The sequence below is a fragment of the Rhinoderma darwinii genome, chromosome 6 (genome assembly GCF_050947455.1).
Source record: "Rhinoderma darwinii isolate aRhiDar2 chromosome 6, aRhiDar2.hap1, whole genome shotgun sequence".
Lineage (NCBI taxonomy): Eukaryota > Metazoa > Chordata > Amphibia > Anura > Rhinodermatidae > Rhinoderma > Rhinoderma darwinii.
Window position 1 is genome coordinate 64,050,100 of NC_134692.1, and position 17,455 is coordinate 64,067,554.

The 17,455-nt window shown below is 42.8% G+C and overlaps 1 pseudogene; it reads right to left on the reverse strand.

Annotated features, from left to right (window-relative positions):
• The window catches only part of LOC142656344 (gamma-crystallin 2-like), a 52,327-nt pseudogene extending 41,235 nt beyond the window's left edge, over nt 1-11,092 (reverse strand).
• Between the last annotated feature and the right edge of the window lie 6,363 nt (nt 11,093-17,455).

Here is a 17,455-nt window from a genome sequence, read left to right on the forward strand (position 1 = left end):
CGGGTGCTGGGAAGAGCCGGGTACGATCCAGTACTTGACCATCTGTAGTGATGGTCGGCCACTGGGGTGGCCGCAGGCTGGTATTATCAGGAGGGGAAAGGCCAAAAACAGTGGCCCTTCCCACCCTGGTAATGCTAGGCTGCTGCTGCTTTATTGTATCTGGCTGGTTGTGAAAAATGGGCGGGAACTCACGTCATTTAAAAAAAAAAAAAAAATAAATAATTGGAAAGAACGATGTGGGGCCCCCCCCCCCCCCAATTTTCATAACCAGCCAGATACAACACAGCAGCAGCAGGCAGCATTACCAGGGTGGTAGGGGCCACTGTTTTTGGCCTTCCCCAGCCTAATACTACCAGCCTGCGGCCACCCCGGTGCCTGCACGTCACTACAGATGGTCGGGTAATGGTTCGTACCCGGCTCTTCCCAGTACCCCTGGTGGCGGTGGGTACCGGGGTAATAATGGGGGTTAGTATTAGCCTCTGCACCTGCTAACGTTAAGCCCCGCCTTAGTAATGGAGGTTGTCAATCAGCCAGCGGCCATTACTAAGGCGGTGATAATAAAGTTTAAAAAGATACAAGCACATAGAAAAAATATTTTATTGAAATAAAAAAACACAACGCTCATTAACCATTTTATTGAGAATAAAAAACGCCGTCATTGAAGTCCTCGTATCCGAAGTCCAACAACCGAACCTGTAAAAAAACACAAACACACAAAAATAATCAGTAACACATAAAGAAGCAAAATTATTATTCTTACCTTTCCTGGGTCCAGCGCTGGAGCTGCAATGTCAGCGAGCTGAGCTCTGTATCTAATCCGATCATGTGTGATACTGTCTGCTGAGTCCTGTATCTAATCCGATCATGTGTGATACTGTCTGCTGGGCCCTATATCTAATCCAATCATGTGTGATACTGTCTGCTGAGCCACTGTATCTAATCCTATCATGTGTGATACTGTCTGCTGAGCTCTGTATCTAATCCTATCATGTGTGATACTGTCTGCTGAGCTGTGTATCTAATCCTATCATGTGTGATACTGTCTGCTGAGCCACTGTATCTAATCCTATCATGTGTGATACTGTCTGCTGAGCTGTGTATCTAATCCAATCATGTGTGATACTGTCTGCTAAGCCACTGTATCTAATCCTATCATGTGTGATACTGTCTGCTGAGCCACTGTATCTAATCCTATCATGTGTGATACTGTCTGCTGAGCTGTGTATCTAATCCAATCATGTGTGATACTGTCTGCTGAGCCACTGTATCTAATCCTATCATGTGTGATACTGTCTGCTGAGCTCTGTATCTAATCCTATCATGTGTGATACTGTCTGCTGAGTCCTGTATCTAATCCGATCATGTGTGATACTGTCTGCTGAGCCACTGTATCTAATCCTATCATGTGTGATACTGTCTGCTGAGCTCTGTATCTAATCCTATCATGTGTGATACTGTCTGCTGAGCTGTGTATCTAATCCTATCATGTGTGATACTGTCTGCTGAGCTGTGTATCTAATCCTCTCATGTGTGATACTGTCTGCTGAGCTGTGTATCTAATGCTATCATGTGTGATACTTCCTTCTGAGCCACTGTATCTACTCCTATAATGTGTGATACTGTCTGCTGAGCCAATGTATCTAATCCTATCATGCGTGATACTGTCTGCTGAGTCCTGTATCTAATCCGATCATGTGTGATACTGTCTGCTGGGCCCTATATCTAATCCAATCATGTGTGATACTGTCTGCTGAGCTGTGTATCTAATCCTATCATGTGTGATACTGTCTGCTGAGCTGTGTATCTAATCCTCTCATGTGTGATACTGTCTGCTGAGCTGTGTATCTAATCCTATCATGTGTGTTACTTCCTTCTGAGCCACTGTATCTACTCCTATCATGTGTGATACTGTCTGCTGAGTCAATGTATCTAATCCTATCATGCGTGATACTGTCTGCTGAGCTGTGTATCTAATCCAATCATGTGTGATACTGTCTGCTGAGACACTGTATCTAATCCTATCATGTGTGATACTGTCTGCTCAGCCACTGTATCTAATCCTATCATGTGTGATACTGTCTGCTGAGCCACTGTATCTAATCCTATCCATAGTTTATAGGGTCGTAGTGCTATAGATACACACATTTTTTTGGGCAGACACATATGTATTAGGGCTATTTCCCCTGACATTTTAAGCCCTTAGTGACGCCCCCGGCTGCTAGTGCTGCATTGTTGGGTCACTTAGACCCAGCAATGCAGCTGAAAGCTGCGGACCGTCGGCCATGAGAAGTTTGCGAGGGGGGGGGGCCCAATAAGAACTTTTGCATCGGGGCCCATGAGCCTTTAGCTACGCCCCTGGGCATCCCACTTCTCATTTTCCCCTGAAGGCTGCAGTCAGCTTTGATCGCAGTATTCAGGAGAATAGCGGCGGAGATGAGAGGTTTCTTTGATCTCTGCCTTTATAGAGTGGGACTGCGGCTGTGTAATACAACCATTGCCCCGCCCCGCACCCGGTCAGCACGAGGTGCTGCGGGCGGCGCTGCACTAATGAGCGGCGGTTCAGGCACTGAAGACAGAACATGTGGGGGTGTTTTGTAGTGCGCCCGCCATGTTCTGTCTTCAGTGCCGCCGCTCATTAGTGCAGCGCTGGCCGCATCACATAATCCTGGCGGCGCGCACATGTCAGGACTCCTGAGCGGGCCGTGACTGTATTACACAGCCGCAGCTCCGCTCTCATACATTCATGTATTACAATATTGAGCTCTGCGGCCGCACAACTTAGTATCGAAATACATGAAATAACGGTATCGAACCGTTTGGGGGTGCACCGTATCGAAACAGTATCGAAGTTTTGATGCATTGTGCATCCCTACTCAAGTGCCATCCTCCCTCAATTATTATCTCCTTCCCACTCTAGCATCATTTCCCTCCCTACCCAATGCCATCTCCCTGCCCCATTATCATCTCCCTGCCCCCATTATCATCTCCCTGCCCCCATTATCATCTCCCTGCCCCCATTATCATCTCTCTGCCCCCATTATCATCTCCCTGCCCCCATTATCATCTCCCTGCCCCCATTATCATCTAACTCTACCCCATCCCCATAGAAAGCAAAAATCTTCCCCACGTCTGTATTAGTTTACACTGCAGCATAGGATTGTATCACTATCAGCTCCACGATGGCTCTTTTCTCCTGTCCTGTGTAAACAGAGGGAGAAGACAGGTTTATTGCCACGTTACACAGGACGGGAGATAAGAGCCGCAGAGCTGATACAATCCTATGCTGCGGTGTTAACATAATACAGACGTGGGGAAGATATTTACTTTCTATGGGGGCAGGAGGAGATTTTTTCAGGAGGCTCCGGGCAGCAGCAGCCGGACACAGACACAACTTAGTACTAACTGAAAGCGACGACTGCTGCTGCTGCTGGACGTATCCTCCGAGGCTGAGCTCATAACTCCCGCTGCTGTGATGTCTCCTCCCCACACGCTGACACGCTGTTGTGGAGGAGGAGGGGCGGGCACATCTCACTCTCCAGCGGGCCCTTACGGTTTTATTCTGATGTAATGAACAGGCCCCTGCTTCGTGATGGGACCTGTTCCTTTCACCGAAATGAAATCGTAAGAGCCACACTGCCGTGAGTACAGGGTGGGCCGTTCATATGGATACACCTAAATAAAATGGGAATGGTTGGTGATATTAACTTCCTGTTTGTGACACATTAGTATATGGGAGGGGGGAAACTTTTTAAACTGGCTGTTGACCATGGCGGCCATTTTTAAGTCGGCCATTTTGTATCCAACTTTAGTTTTTTCAATGGGAAGAGGGTCATGTGACACATCAAACTTATCGAGAATTTCACAAGAAAAACAATCGTGTGCTTGGTTTTAACGTTACTTTATTCTTTCATGAGTTATTTACAAGTTATGGGTGACATTATGGGTGTCAGGTCCGAGCATTCCTAGATGAACAGTTTCCTGGAAAGTGGATTGGTCATCGTGGGCCAGTTGAATGGCCCCCTAGGTCTCCTAATCTGACCCCCATAGACTTTTATCTTTGGGGTCAACTGAAGGCAATTGTCTATGCTGTGAAGATACGAGATGTGCAGCAACTGAAACTACGGATACTGGAAGCCTGTGCTAGCATTTCTTCTGTGGTGTTGCTATCAGTGTGTGAAGAGTGGGAGAAGAGGGTTGCATTGACAATCCAACATAATGGGCAGCACTTTGAACACATTTTATAAGTGGTCAGAAACTTGTAAATAACTCATGAAAGAATAAAGTAACGTTAAAACCAAGCACACCATTGTTTTTCTTGTGAAATTCTCGATAAGTTTGATGTGTCACATGACTCTCTTCCCATTGAAAAAACTAAAGTTGGATACAAAATGTCAGACTTCAAAATGGCCACCATGGTCAACAGCCAGCTTAAAAAGTTTCCCCCCTCCCATATACTAATGTGCCACAAACAGGAAGTTAATATCACCAACCATTCCCATTTTATTTAGGTGTATCCATATAAATGGCCCACCCTGTATATTAATTCCAGCGGCAGAGTGCGGGCCCCTTTTTTTTAAATTTATGCCCGGGCCCCTCACTGCAGTACCCCCCTGATGGAGGCCCTGGGTGCAGGTCCCAGAGCAGGGACCCGCATCTATCATACATTTTTGGCATTTCCTGTGGATATGCTATAAATGTCTAAGATGGGAAAACTCCTTTAATACAATAGAGTTCAGTACTTTACGGCAGCAGACCGGTGTGAAAATAAAATTGCCAGGGTCAATGTAGCCGGATATGGTCCACAATGGGTCGGGGCCACATAGAGGGGGGGCATTAACTGATCAAATAGGAGTTAGTAATGGCAATGACTTTATTCCAGAAATATCTGATCACTGGACAGTTCTATAAACAATCATATTTCCCTGCAGCTTGGAACTTACATTTGAAGCAGTCCGTTGTCTCATTTATACCCATTCTGTGCCACTTGTGTGGCATTAAGTATGACCTGTGGCATATTTGTAGTGTCATCTCCATGAAACGTTCCAAAAACAAGTGTCACTAGGACTTAGTGATGGCTTGAAGTAAAGGTGTGACTTGGGGTATATCTTCTTCCACCTGATGAAGGTAGAATGGGCATTAGAGTGGTCCAAATCTGATTGTTAGCGGTGTTAGAGCCGCCATACATTACCACCTTCACAGAGAGAGCTGCTCGGCTGTTTTCATAACAACCATACAACAGAATAATGAGGTCTGCGTGCACGCGCGACCCTCACTTCACTAGTCTATGCCTGGATTCTGCGGTCAGTTCTAGATATAGGTGCAGGTCCCAGAGCAGGGACCCGCATCTATCATAAGTTTTTGGCATTTCCTGTGGATATGAAATAAATGTCTAAGATGGGAAAACTCCTTTAATACAATAGAGTGACATCCAGTGCCTCCCAAGTGACGTCTTCTCTGATTGGATCCCGACTACAAATCGCCTCTGCAGAATTTGCAACACAAACATCTTTGGCTTCTCGCTTTTCTAGCACCTCCCCATACTCTACAAAAACCTCACCATTTATAGTGCCCCAGATGGAAATAATGCCCCCTCGATGCCACACGCTATAATAGTACCCCTTTTAGGCCCCACAATAATAGTAGTGCCACACACAGCCCCCTCTTAGTGCAATACACAGCCCCCCCTAGTAGATAGCGCCACGCAGCCCCCTACTTTATAGTGCCACAGACCCCCCGTAGATAGTGCCACACAGCCCCCCCCCCCCGTAGATAGTGGCACACAGCCCCTCTAGTAGATAGCACCACGCAGCCTCCCCTGTATAGTGCCACACAGCCCCCTAGTAGATAGCGCCACACAGCCCCCTAGTAGATAGGGTCACACAGCACCCCTATCAGATAGCGCTACACAGCCCCCCTAGTAGGTAGTGCCACACAGCCCGCCTCTAGTAGATTGTGCCACACAGCCAGCCACCCCCCCCCCTCCAAAAAAAATTCTCTACTTGCCTAGTCCAGCAATGGACGGGTCGCTCTACCGTCTAAGAAGGGATCCTTGCGTAGGCCAGCGTGATGCAATGACGTCATAATGCCGGCCTGAACAGGGACTTCGTCCCAGCGTCTGATAGGCTTCAGGATTAACGTGGCCTGCAGCCTATATTATTCAAGCGAATCTGCGTTCTGAGGATGCAGATACAAATTAATGTCTCAGTCGCAAGCAACGGGGCACCCTCCGGTGCTAGCGACGCCACCTGACATGACGGGGGCCCGTGCCGCTTGACACATAACATTTATGTGCATGGTGTATACGTTATTTATGTGCATGGTATATATGTTTTTTACTTGATCCCGTTGCATAAAATAGCACAGTCTACAATACTATTCCATACTTTATGTTTTACAGGCTCGACAGAGGCCAAAAGGGCACTCTTTTGGCCTTTATCAGGCTGATGTTGCCAGATCAATATGCTTAGCTTATAATACTTTCCTGGCGCACACGCTGAGTGGACTTTACAAAATGTGATGTGAACAGGGCCTAATGTGGATTTGAAATTAATATTTCACTGTGATTTCAGATAAAGTAGACACCAGTAGGGAGAGCTAACTGCATAGGGATTTTTTCAGTTCTCATTGAATCTTTTTAGAGTAAGCTCCCCGTAGTGTTGACTGAAGGCAAACGATATGACAATTTGTCAGGAAGTAGATCAATGCTTGTTACTGGATCAGACAACAGGATCACCATCTCCTGGGCCAGATAAGCTTTATACAGGAATATTATAAACACAGCCGACTCCAGAGCTGGTATAAAAATATATAAATCTTATTTACAATATATACAATATGTACATTATATATAAAAATATATATATATAAATAAATAAATTAAAAAAAATAAATATATGAATAAATACATAACAAATAAATATAAAACTATTAAAAATACATGATAAAAAATAAATACATCAAAAAAATAAATATAAATAATACAAATAAATCTAGAACTATATAAGAAAATAAATAAAAAAATATTTCTGAATATATACATAAAAATAAATATAAATCAATGCTAAAAATAAAAATGAATATACAAATAAATACATAAAAATAAATGATAAAAATATATACCTATAAATAATAACAAAATAAATACATAAAAATTAACTAAATAAATAATAAAATAAATATATAACTGTAAAAAAATTATTACAAAAAATTTATATATATATAGATAAAAATATCAAAAATAAATAAACAAAAAAATAAAATAAAGGCAGCAGGTGATGGCTGACTGGCGGCTGTTGACTGGCATTTTGTGGTGGCAGCTGATGATATTTGATGTTTTCTGTTGGTATGTGATGGCTTCTGCTGGAAGTTGATAGCAGCTGATTACAAATGGTGTTGGCGGATGGCAGGTAGTGGTGGTTTTTGAAGGCTTATGATAGTTAATAGCTCAAACATAGTAGTAGCTGATGATGGTACATTGTGGTTGGTTTGTCGAAGTTGGTTCCTGGTGGTTGAAATTGGTGGCATCTGGTGGTAGTTCTTGGTGACTGGTGGAAATTGTTGGCATCTGATAGTTTTGGATGGTCGCCGGTTGCAATTGGTGGCATTTGGTGGTAGTTGGTGTTGAGTGGTGGTGATAATTGGTGGCATCTGGTAGTTTTTGATGGTGACAGGTTGCATTTGGTGGCATTTGGTGGTAGTTGGTGTTGAGTGGTGGTGATAATTGGTGGTCACATCTGGTAGCTTTTGATGGTGACCGGTTGCAATTGGTGGCATTTGGTGGTAGTTGATGTTGACTGGTGGTGATAATTGGTGGCATCTGGTAGTTTTTGATTGTGATAGGTGGTGGTTTGTATGACTTAAGATGACTTTGGATTTTCTCCCCTGATGTTCCGGGGAGGTCACCACCTGGAACAAGAAAACATATTACAGACAATTTACTTAAACCTTTATTCCCTGCAGATCTATATTTAGGATTGTCTATCCTGACCCCTCTGATGTCAGCCATTGTTAACCTATGCAGCATAAGATGTCACTGTCTTATGTTTATCCAATCAGACACAACCTGTTATTAACCCCTTGATGCATTATCACGTACATGTACGTGATAAGCGTCACAGGGAAGTATGGAGCGTGCCCACAGGCTGAGCACGATCCATACTCAGCAGGTGTCCGCTGTGTATTAGGGTATGTTCACACGGCCAATTTTCGGCCATTTCTCTGGCTGTAAATGCCCGAAAAATAGCCGAAAAATCGGAAGCAGTACGCCTCCAAACATCTGTCCATTGATTTCAATGGGACAAATGGCGTTCTGTTCCGATGGGCTGTTTTTTTACGCGGCCATTTTGGGTCGTTTTTGGAGCTGTTTTTCATTGACTCTATAGAAAACGGCTCCAAAAACGGCCGTAAAAATCGCTGTGAAAATCGTGAGCGGCTTAAAAAACGTCTGAAAATCAGGAGCTGTTTTCCCTTGAAAACAGCTCCGTATTTTCAGACGTTTTTTAGTTTGCGTGTGAACATACCCTTACAGCTCACACCCGGGACTAACAGGAAGGAATAGCGTTCGCGCTGTGCCTTGCCATTTAACCCCTCAAATGTTGCGCTGATTGGCCCCCCCCACAATGCGATCGTTGGTTGTTATGGCAGCCCAGGGGCCTAATGAAGGCCTCCAGGACTGCCGTTTGTTTGCCACTGTTAACCCCTGCCTCTGGCACGGCTTAACAGAAGATTGTACAAATGACAATTATACATTAGTATTGCAGTGTATTGTACCAGTGATCTCACAATCGCTGGTTCAAGTCCCCTGGGGGGACTAATGAAATGTGTAAAATAAAGTTATTTAGTAGTGAAAAAAAATAAAACTAGAAGAAAAATGGAAAAAGGAGTTATTTTTGAATTTTTAATAAAGTAATGTAAAAAATAAACAAAATTGGTATCGATGTGTCCGTAAAAGTCCAAACTGTTACATTATACCATTATTTAACTCGCACGGTGAATGCGGTAACAAACAAAAAATGTAAACCGCCAAAATCGCTGTTTTTTGTTTACCTTAACTGTAACAAAAATGTAATAAAAAGTGATCAAAATGTCCTATGTACAAAAAAGTGTTACCAATAAAAACTACAGCTCGTCACGCAAAAAATAAGCCCTCACGCTACTCAATGCACGGAAAAACAAAAAAGTTATGACTCTCGGAATGTGATGAAACAAAAAGTTGAAAAAAAAAAAGTTATAAAATAAACCATATATATATATATATATATATATATATATATATATATATATATATATATATATATATATAAATCTGATATCACCGTAATCGTATTGAGCTGCAGAATAACAATTTTTTTTTAGAAACAGCAGTTTTTTTTTCTAATTTCAGCCCCCAAAGACAGTTTTTTCAATACATTATATGGTACTTTAAATGGTGCCATTAGAAATTGCAACTCCTCTCGCAAAAAAATAAGCCCTCACACCACACTATTGAAGGAAAAACAAAAAAGTTATGGCTCTTGGAAGGCGGGAGTGAAAAACGGAAATGAAAAATAAACAAATGACTCAGTCCTTAAGGGGTTAAAGAGACGTTCTCCTCCTATTGATATATACACTGAGCTGTTTGTGAATGTTTCCTGACTACATCCCCTCAAGTAATTGTCCAGGTGGGCTGTTACAGTGGGGTCGTCATCTCCCCTCCCCCGCACAGAAGTGAAGACATTATTAGTGCTCTGTATCACCTCATCATTAATAGTGGCGTTTTGTCCTCTTCTCAGGGGGCAGCTCGCTGGTGGTACTTGCTGCTCTCCCTGGCTCTTTTTTCTCTCCTTTTTGGTTTTCAGGCCTGAAAAAGAAAAAACCCTTATGTTCTATAGGAATAATAGACAAGAAATAGGATTTCAGGACCTTGTTATGTTATAGTGTGAAGTAGGGCTGGGCAATTAAACTAAAAAAATTCAGCACAATTAATCGACGTCATCTTGCGAATTTCGGTTTTATCAATTATTTTTTCCTGGTTTAAACTGTATCTGCATCTTCAGGACGCAGATACAGTCGAATCCAATGATAGAGCAGGGAACCGAAAGGTTCCTATGCTCGTTCACTATGTATCGCAAGACACTAGGCAGTGATGTCATCGCGCCTATTTTCGCCGTGCCACACAGACAAGAGGAGTATAGGGGTCTCCTCTTCTCGTCGTTGGAACGGGCTTAAGTGAATATGTATATTATTATTTTATGAGGCATTATACAGCGTGGAGCAGTTATGGGGGCATTATACTAGGTAGAGGCAGCTATGGGGGCATTATACTGTGTGGCGGCCAACTATTGGGGAATTATAATGTGTAGAGGCATTCTATGTCTAGCCCTGGCTGCCCGATCTCTGGATGTATGGCGGCTCTTTCTAAATAATACTTTAGCCTCCGTCTTCTCTTTATGAATTTTAGTTTATAAGGATGAGCAGCTAATAGTGGAAAAAATGTAGAGTATTAGGAAATTCTTCTCTACCCTAATAAGTGAGTTCTATATACTTTTCTACAACCACCTGGTAGTCCGTAATATCTGATAATCTGAGACATATTACGTTCCACACAAAGGCACAGCTAAGGGTTCAACACATGGGGGCATTCCCCCACTCGTATCCTGCTCATCTCTGGCAGGTAGCGCGCGCCTCAGGTCCAAGTCCTCTAGCAGATGTGCCTAGTGTGCGGTGCGCCTGCTAGATGCAGGGACAATTTGTTTTGTCGTAAAGCAACAACGAGGCGGCGGTGCTAGTTACTAAGGGCGACAAGGCAGAACTATTTGTTGCAATTGGAAAGCATTTTGATTGCTATTCAGAGCCTTGGTGGGTGGGCATTACCATATAAAGGGCCCCAGGGTCACCGGCCCCCTGCCAGCTACGCTTTTGGTCCTATTCATACCTGATTAAAAAATGTTTTACACTTACGTTTGTTTTCCTTCTCCAATACAAGGGTCAATAAACCATTGGATATAGGCTCCTGGTATCTGGCCCCCTTGTTAGGTCTGGCAGTTCTACGTCCGGTCATTATCGCGACTGGAGGTATTTGGCTCCTCACTTCACAATGACGTGAAAATGAAGTGATGCTATATTAAACTGTCACTATGTAAGTATATTGGTTACTGGCGGAATGTTTAGTTTCCATAGAGATAGAACTTTTAGAAAGTTACATCATAGAGACTGTTTGTGATGTCATCGCTTACTGGCCAGAACTACTTTCTGCTGGGATGTATTCTCTTATTTAAAGAGCCCTTGTCATCAAAATACTGTTGGATGTTTTAAAACCAATCAAGATATGATAATTATATATTATACAATATGAGGGGGATTCTCTTCATTTACCAGTTTTTAAATTAAAATGACTTCTCATAAATATTCATAAGAGGACACACCCCTTGCGTTCCCCCTAGAATGTATAATATAGTATATTCCACTATGTACTTGCACTTGACTGGCCTATCATGTAATGTGTTGAGTAACAGGGAATGTGTTTGGTCAAAGCCTCTCAGAACGAGTCTACGAGCTCTACCGGCCAGACTTATTCAGACATAGACACAACGCTTAGACTAATTTGAGCTTAATTAACCCCTTGACCGCTTGTTTTTTTCTTCCCACTTTCCAAAAGCCATAACCTTTTTTATTTTTCTGTTGATCTAACTATATGAGGGCTTGTTTTTTGCGGAACTAGTTGTAGCTCTTTCACTGCACCATTTATTGTACCATATAATGTACTGGGAAACTAGAAAGGGTGAGCGTTAATTTTTATGAATACTAAGTTTGGGGTACATGAGACTTTGATTACTTTTTATTACATTTTTTGGTGGGATATGAGGTGACCAAAAAACCGCAATACTGGCATTTTGAATTTTGATATTTTTTTCTTACGCCATCTGTCAGGGATTAATAAGGGTAGAAATATGGCAAACCTGGGGGCCTTCATTAGGCCCCAGGCTGCTATGACAACCATTGGCACTCCGTAATCGCATCGCGGGAGGTCGATGGGCTGTCAGAGGGGGCCGCCCCTTTTTCTAATGGCTTTTGACCACAACATTTAAGAGGTTAAACAGAGGTTGCAGTGTAAAAAGTGATTGCAGTGAAGTGCCGGCAGTAACATACAGCTGAAACCCGCTTAGTATGCCCGTCAGCCTGCACAATACTTCTTTTTGCCAGCTGTGAAGTAACCCGTCTTCAAATGTTGGCAGGGCATTCAAATTTCCTGGATAATAGCGCAACAGGACATGATAAAATGTAATAGATATCATGTATCTGAATACAACAATAAGAATACATTAGAAGGTAACATTGATTATGTTAACAGTCACATACAGAAGTCACAGGTGATATCACATCTGTGGTTTTACACAGGACTGCAGGTAAAACTTAGAGAGTTATATTAACTGTTATCACTGTCTACAAAATGAAAAGTTAAATGATAAATTCAGCTCTGCTACATCTATATATTACAGCTGTAGATAATATGTAAGTGACCCTTTTTTTGTACATGCTGGCTATTAATCTCCATGCTCTTGCATTATCAATCTCATTGAGTAGAGGTGCTGGTAAATCATATTGTCCACACACAAACCACTCCTGTCCTGGATTCCAGACTAAGGGTATGTTCACATGTAGTAAACGCCCCAAAATACGCCTTGAAAAGCACTAGGAAAACGCCTTCAAACAGTCTCTTTTTACTCCGCTGTGGCCGGGGATTCCGCTTAGGTAGAAGTCCCTAACGTCACTGTCCATATATGGACAGTGACGTCTGGGTCTTCTCCTCGAGCGGTCCCCTATAGTGGAGCTATTTACAGGAAATTGGGGTGCCACCTACGGGGGGGGGGGGGGGGGTGTGCCATATACGGGGGAGCTATGTACAAGGGGGCTGTGTGGCACTACCTAGAGAGGGGCTGTGTGGCATTTTCTACAGAGTGCAGTGTGTGGCAGTAATTAAAGTGGGTTGTGGCAGTAACTACAGTGGGCTGTGGCAGTATTTGCAGGGGGCTGTGTGCATTATCTACATAGGGCAGTGTGTAGCATTATCTACAGGGGACTGTGTGGCAGTATCCACAGAGGGCAGTGTGTGGCATTATCTACAGGGGGACTGTGGTAATATCTACAGGATGACTGACAGTATCTACAGGGGGCTGTGTGGCATTATCTACATAGGGAAGCGTGTGGCAAAAAATTGGCAAATTAAATTCATCCATTTTTAAAATGGACAGGGTAAAAAACTGATGTAAAACGGGTCGGAATCGGCCGTTAAAAGAAGAAACGGAACGGATGCAAAACGGCCGAAAAAAACGGACCAAAACTTCTGTTTTGGTTCGTTTTTCTCAGGTTGTTTTGCATCTGTTTCCGATCTGGGCCAAGTTTCCGTTTTTAATGGCCGATTTTGACCTGTTTTGCATACTTTTTTTCCCCGTCCGTTTTAAAAACGGATGAATTTCATTTGTAAATTTTATGCCACACACTTCCCTCTGTAGAAAATGCCACACCCTGCCCTAGGTAGATAATGCCACACACTGCCCTCTGTAGATAATGCCACACTTTGCCCTCTGTAGATAATGCCACACACTGCCCTCTGTAGATAATGCCACACACTGCCCTCTGTAGATAATGCCGCAGCCCCCTTTGTAGGTAGTGCCACGAGGCCCCCCTTGTAGGTAGGGCCACATAGACCCCCTTGTAGGTAATGCCGCACAGAAGACCTTGTAGGTAGTGCCACACAGTTCCCCTTTAGGTAATGCCACACAGCCCCCCTGTAGGTAATGCCACAAAGCCCCCTAGTAGGTAATGCCACACAGCCCCCCTGTAGGTAGTGCTACACAGCACCCTTGTACATAACCACCCCCCATAGATGGCACCCTCTCTACCTTCCTGTAGGGGCCCGCATCAGGAGAAGTCCATGACTTCACTGTCCATATATGGACAGTGAAGTCAGAGACTTCTCCTTGATCGGAATCACTGGCCACTGCGCCGGGGATTCCGCTTCAGAAGTCCCTGACGTCACTGTCCATATATGGACATTGAAGTCGGACTTCTCCTGGAGCGGAGTCCCCGGCCACAGCTTCGGCCGAAGCAGTGGCCGGGCATTAGGGATTCTGATCCTACAGGGAGCAACAAAATACCCTCCTCATCCTCCTCACATGCACTTCGCACTGTGAGGAGGGGAAGAGAGCGATCGGCAGAACGCACGGCCGTCACTCGGATCACGTCCGAGTGACGGCCGTGCTTTACACGGCCCCATAAACTTCTATAGGAGTAACGTGTGGCCGGGAGAACCGGGCTGTCAAAAAAAAAACGGCCGTGTGAAGAGCACCATTTCAAAAAACGACCATCACACGTCCAAGAATCCCTGTCGTGTGAATAGGGCCTTCGGATTGCACGGCCTGATCCCTATGAAACTACCATAGAAAGAAGAGAGGCACGCACATCCAAAAGATATAAAAAATAGCCAAAATGTTTATTAAAAACCATAAGACAAACAAGTTAAAAACGTTGTATACAAAGATAACAAACAGTGATCCACAATAGGATACACTGTGAAGTGCACGAACCCCAAACTGAATCAGACCTGCCTGATAATCTGTGAAGCTCATCTAAGAGCGCCACTTCAATGCGCACAAAAATGTCTAAAATAGGATAAGAACATCAGAATATATAACAATTCCTAAAATAGGACAAGACCATTTCAAAAACGTGATATACAATACAGTAACACATAGTCAAAAGCATCACAAAAATGTAACATTTAGTAGAGTCCTGCAGGGGGGCTGCTCACTAAAAAACAGACCAGCTCCACGTGTATACAACGTTTCCAACTTGTTTATCTTTTTGGTGTTAACCCCTTCCCGCTTTGGCCACTTTTGACCTTCCTGACAGAGCCTCATTTTTCATATCTGACATGTTTCACTTTATGTGGTAACAACGTCGGAATGCTTTTACCTATCCAAGCGATTCTGAGAGTGTTTTCTCGTGACACATTGGACTTTAAGTGGTAAAATTTGGTTGATACATTCAGTATTTAAACACCAAAATTTTGCGAAAAATTGCAAAAATTTGCATTTTTCGAAATTTAAATGTATCAGCTGGTAAGACAGATAGTAATACTACATAAAATAGTTACTATTTTTTGAACATTCTTTTATTTTTCTAGGACGTTACAAGGCTTAGAACTTTAGCTGCAATTTCTCACATTTTCAAGAAAATTTCAAAAGGCTATTTTTTCAGGGACCAGTTCAGTTGTGAAGTGGCTTTTAGGACCTTATATATTAGAAACCCCCAATAAGTCACCTCAGTTTAAAAACTGCACCCCTCAAAGTATTCAAAACAGCATTTAGAAAGTTTCTTAACTTTTTAGACATTTCGCAGGAATTAAAGCAAGGTAGAGGAGAAAGTTCATTTTTTTTTCCAGAAATTCATTTTGAATCAATTTTTTTCTGTACAACAGAAGGTTTTACCAGAGAAATGCAACTCAATATTTATTGCCCAGGTTCTGCAGTTTTAGGAAATATCCCACATGTGGCCCTAGTGCGCTAATGGACTGAAACACCGGCCTCAGAAGCAAAGGAGCACCTAGTGGATTTTGGACTTTCTTTTTATTAGAATATATTTTAGGCACCATGTCAGCTTTGAAGAGGTCTTGTGGAACTAAAACAGTGGAAACCCCCAACAAGTGACCCCATTTGGGAAACTACACCCCTCGAGGAATTTATTTAGGGGTGTAGCAAGCATTTTGACCGGCCAGTTTTTTTGCAAAAATTTTTGGAACTAGGCCATGAAAATTAAAATCTCCATTTTTTAAAATAAAATGTAGGTTTAGCTAATTTTTGTTCACTTCCACAAGGACTAAAGGAAAAAAAGCACCATAAAATTTGTATTGAAATTTCTCCCGACTAAAACAATACCACACATGTGGTAAACAACGGTTGTTTGGACACACGGCAGGGCTTAGAATGGAAAGAGCGCCATTTGGCTCTTGGAGCTCAAATTTAGCAAGAATGGTTTGCGGAGGCCATGTCGCATTTGCAAAGCCCCCGAGGGGACAAAACAGTGGAAACCCCCAACAAGTGACCCCATTTTGGAAACTATACCCCTTGAGGAAATTATCTAGGGGTATAGTGAGCATTTTGACCCCACAGGTTCCTTGCAGAAATTTTTGGAAGTAGGCTGTGAAAATGAAAATCTACATTTTTTCAAATAAAATGTAGGTTTTGCTAATTTTTTTTCATTTCCACATGGACTAAAGGAGAAAAAGCAACATAAAATTTGTAAATAAATTTCTCCCGAGTAAAACAATACCCCACATGTGGTAATAAACGGCTGTTTGGACACACGGCGGGGCTGAGAAGGGAAAGAACGCCATTTGGCTTTTGGAACTCAAATTTAGCAGGAATGGTTTGCGGAGGCCATGTCGCATTTGCAAAGCCCCTGAGGGGACAAAACAGTGGAAACCCCCAACAAGTGACCCTATTTTGGAAACTACACCCCATGAGGAAATTATCTAGGAGTACAGTGAGCAGTTTGACCCCACAGGTGTTTTACAGAACTTATTGGAAGTAGGCCGTAAAAATTAAAATCTACATTTTTTCAAAGAAAATGTAGGTTTAGGTATTTTTTTTTTTATTTCCACAAGGACTGAAGGAGAAAAAGCACCGTAAGATTTGTAAAGCAACTTCTCCCGAGTAAAACAATACCCCACATGTGGTCACAAACATCTGTTTGGACACACGGTATGGCTCAGAATGGAAGGAGCACCATTTGGATTTTGGAATGGTTTCTGGGCGCCATGTCACATTTGCTGAGCCTCTGTAGTACTAGTACAGTGGAAACACCCCAAAAGTGACTCCATTTGGGAAACTGCACCCCCTGAGGAATCATCTAGGGGTATAGTGAAAATTTTGACCCCAAAGGTTTTGCTGTATTAATTAGAATTAAGCCATGAAAATGAAAAATATTTTTTTTTCAACAAGATGTAGTTTTAGATCAACATTTTTCATTTTTACAAGGAATAGAGAAGAAAAAGCACCCCAACATTTGTAAAGTAATTTCTCCCGAGTACGGTAACACCCCATATGTGGTTATAATCAGCTGTTTACATATATGGGAGCATTCAGAAGAAAAGGAGCAGTATTTATCTTTTGGAGCGTAGATTTTTCTGGAATGGTTTGCGGACGCCATGTTGCATTTGCAAAACCACTGATGTACCAAACAAAAGTGACCCCGTTTTAGAAACTACACCCCTAAAGGCATTTATCAAGGGGTGTAGTGAGAGTTTAGACTCCACAGGTGTTTTTCAGAAATGAATACGCAGTGGATTGTGCAAAGTGAAAATTGCAATTTCTCCACTGATCTGCCCATTCACCGCACAATATGTTGTGCCCCTAGAGAATCTTACCCCATAAATTGTTAAGTGGCTTCTCCCGGGTATGGTAATGCCTTACTTGTG